General features: G+C 39.3%; 1 pseudogene; it reads right to left on the bottom strand.

Moving 5' to 3' along the window:
- Window positions 1-1,709: 1,709 nt before the first annotated feature.
- LOC143645747 (peroxiredoxin-4 pseudogene) lies at window positions 1,710-3,339 on the bottom strand (annotated as a pseudogene).
- Window positions 3,340-3,780: the final 441 nt, after the last annotated feature.

Raw genomic sequence — 3,780 nt, 5'->3', positions numbered from 1 at the left:
CATTCTAGGCCCAATCCAGGAGATACATCCAGATCCTTCCTCAACCTCTTTGTTGCTGCTGAGTGCTATTGCTGTTTGTCTTCCAGCCTGGTCAATTGGAGAACCATCTCTTGCACTGGGCCTTCCTCTAAGATGAATTAGTGGAGAAGTGATTCTGAACAGCACAATGAAATATATAGTTAACATCAACATTTAAAACTCAAAGAAGCCTTCCAGCCTTCCAATGCCTCTTTGTAGGCAGTATAAGATATTCCAATTTGCCTTCATCTTGGAGGAGATAACCTTAGATGCCACACATCAGTGAACCCAAGGGAATTTTGAGATGGAAAACCCTTATATTTTGTGGGATTTATTTCTCATACACTTACCAAGGATATATCTTGCCAAGACTCTAAAGTAACTGTTAATTTTTACTCTCCAAGTCTTACAATCTTCTTATCATTAACTTAGTAGACCATTAAGATATCTGTGGGGTAAAGAAATAATCATATCCTTGCAGACCAAATTGAGGCACAAAGATGGGGAGAATGTTGTAACCTTTACAAAGAAGGAAAGGCTATATTATTGCCCCTTCCAGATGAAAACAAACTTCCTTTGGTGTCCTCTCCTTATTGAGATATAAAAATTTATTTTTTGTAGTAAGTAGATTGAATCTGCTAAAGCAATAATAATTGGAGTCACTTCTGATTAAGCTTAAAATAAAGTAATCTATAATAATCTTCATCATTATTTGTTTCCTGCATACTCCCATGCAGGGTTAAATAAGGATTTATTATTGATAATAATTATAGAAAGAGTAGCTAATTTAATTGATTATTATTTGCCATGGGCATGTATTAACTCATTTAATCATTATAGTAGTTTTATGAGATCAATCATATTATCATCCTCAATTTGAAGCTGAGAAAACCAAGAATGATAGCAATCTCCCAAGACTCTGACTGTGGTCCTTATCTATGCTATAATCTATGAGTACTCACCTCTCCCATCCAGGGATGTTGTACTGCTTTTCTTTCTTCCCATTTTGGTAGGGCTCCCCAGATGTCTCCTTTTAGCCTTTCCTACCATGAAATCTCTTATGCCATAGGTGAGGATTCTTCCAATTGTTGAAGACACTGATTTTTTTATTCAGACGTTAAGCAATAAAGTTCATTAAAAGAGAAGCTTATTTAAAAGAGAGTACACGTGATAGAGGTTAACGCTGGCATGCCCAAGGGAGGGACACGCCAATACTGATTTTAATGATGTTCCTAAGGATTGGTGAAATAACTATGATGTTCTTGGGACCCCACTAAGCTGTATTTTTAGTGAATTTGAACAAAACTTCACTCATTACATGCCTCCCATAAGTTCCCTACATGATGTTTTGAGTCCCCTGGAATTTGTTAGCTTGGATCAGCATCAAAATAACAACTGTCCCAGGAATTCAATTACCCTGGTAAATGTTCTTCATTTATCTTTGGAAATCTAGGAAGGAGAGTCATACTGTGAGTCATACTTTGAGGTATGATTGCAGAGTCCTTCCTCAATGGTACCCAACTTCTCTGCTGCCTCTGGGTCAGTAGAATCGTTAAACTCTGCCATGGTGGCTTAGCTCAAGTCAGACCCATGGTCACAAGATAGAGACGTTATTTATTTATTTAATATCACCTAGGAAGAACTTAACTGCTAACTTGCAAATCAGGCATCAAGAGTTGAAGGAGCAGATATCAATTAAGTTTATCAAAATATTTCTGTTTGTCAGCTGATTCAGGGAATTTTGTTTCATCACCAGGTTTCCCACCAACAGGATAGACTTCTCCATATTTTTTTGTGTACTGGAATGAGGCATAGCACTTCATTTGCTACTCTGCCAACAAGAGGGTCAACCACTGTAAAGTGCCTTAAGATTCATTTTCATCAATATTGAAGAGACCTGTAAGACTGTGGCCTAAATTCTCTAGATATAATCTACAAACCTTTAAGTTCTGGAGTCAAATCTGAAAGAAGTGGAATCTTCCCATGCCCAAGTCTTCTTTGTTTGGGAGGGATATTAATCCATGCCTCATGAGTAAATTGTGAATCATTACGACACCATAAGACTTCAATATTTATGAATCTAAATTCAATTTTATCACTAAAATTGATTATTTTAGTTGGATACACAAATGTGAAATCAAGTGGTAGAAAGGAAAAAATAAGTATTTTCTATGTTTCCAGTTAAATTGAGTTCTTTAAATTCTCCATTTGTCACAATTGTTCCTTCCCACCAGAGGACTGGCTTGGACATTTTGGATTTGCTGAAATACAGGCAGTGGTCAGAGATGGGCCCCTAAAATGTCTCTCTGATCCAGTTCTCTCCATGGGTCTGAGGCCTCTTCTTTCCTGGGTGCAGAGGACCCACCTGCTGCAGCAGCCATGAGTCAGGCAACCAGTGGTGGCTCTGTTCCTGGGCTTTGGGTACTCGCCTGAATCTGGAATTGAGAGGGTGGTGGGCATTGCAAGGTTGCTTTTATTTGGCCACAAGTTTATGGTGCACAAATTTTGGCACATCCACAGTCCATCACCCTGAAAGTTATTTTTAGTTATAGTAAACAATTAGGACCTTGATGAGTTAACTATTGTGCTGGTTTGAAAGGATTATGTACCATGAAAAGTCATGTTTTCATCCTGATCCAATCTTGTGGGAACAACCGTTCCTTTTAATCCCTATTCAGCACAGAATGTTAGAAACTTAATTGGATTATCTCCATGGAGATGTGGCACACCCAATTGTATTAACCTTTGCTGAGATGGAGATGCTGCTCTACCCATTCTGGGTAAGTTTTGTTTAGTTCACAAGAATCCTTTAAAAGAGGAAGCATTTTGGAGAGAGCAACAGAGCCACAACAGCCAGGAGAACCACAGAGCCCACGCAGCCAGAGACCTTTGGAGATGAAGAAGGAATTCGCTCCTGGGGGAGCTTCATGAAACAAGAAGCCTGGATAGAAAGCTAGCAGACATCACCATGTTCACCATGTGCCTTTTTAGCTGAGGGAGAAACCCTGAACTTCATCAGCCTTTCTTGAGTGAAAGTGCCTTAATTTGGACATTTTTATAGACTTCATGGCCTTAGAACTGTAAATTTGCAAGTTAATAAACTTCCCCTTTTAAAAGTTGTTCTGTTTCTGATATATCACATTCTGGCAGCTAGCAAACTAGAACACCAATATACCCATGGAACTTGAGAATCAATCAACTTCTGCCAAGGATCCTTGCCAGTCCTAATACCGTTATGGTAAACACACCTCCCTTTGTCTCTGTGGGAGAAGTGCTTCTCTGCCTCCCATCACCTCCCACAACCAGGTCTTCCAGAACCATTAAGTTAGAGGGCCCATTTAATTGTACATCTCCCCCTGGCATACCCAGCTTATGTCAAAGAGCCATAGAAGCACTGTTCAAAGTTGCTGGGGCTCTCTTCCAAAGTCATTTCCACCGGCCTTGGTGAAGATGAAGAGTATGTTTCCCTCTATGGAAACACACAGCATGCATGCCTGGTCGGACATGCTAAATACATTCCAGCATTCCCTTCTCCCCAAGGCTTTAGATTTCTTTTTCTATATCATGCTAAGAAGTTGATCTCATCTTAATGTCATTTAGTGGCTTCAGTTTATTAACTAACCAAGCTGTCACTAAGGACCGCTTTCAGATGCTTGAACTAAAACTATTGGTAGGTACACCTGTACTGAAATGTCCAGCCCAAGACAAAATTATATTAGAAAAGTGCTGCAGGCTTTTGGTTTTTGTTTGTTTGTTTGTTTT

Source organism: Tamandua tetradactyla, chromosome 9, assembly GCF_023851605.1.
Source record: "Tamandua tetradactyla isolate mTamTet1 chromosome 9, mTamTet1.pri, whole genome shotgun sequence".
In the NCBI taxonomy this organism is placed as follows: domain Eukaryota; kingdom Metazoa; phylum Chordata; class Mammalia; order Pilosa; family Myrmecophagidae; genus Tamandua; species Tamandua tetradactyla.
This window is presented reverse-complemented; position numbering and strand designations above follow the sequence as displayed.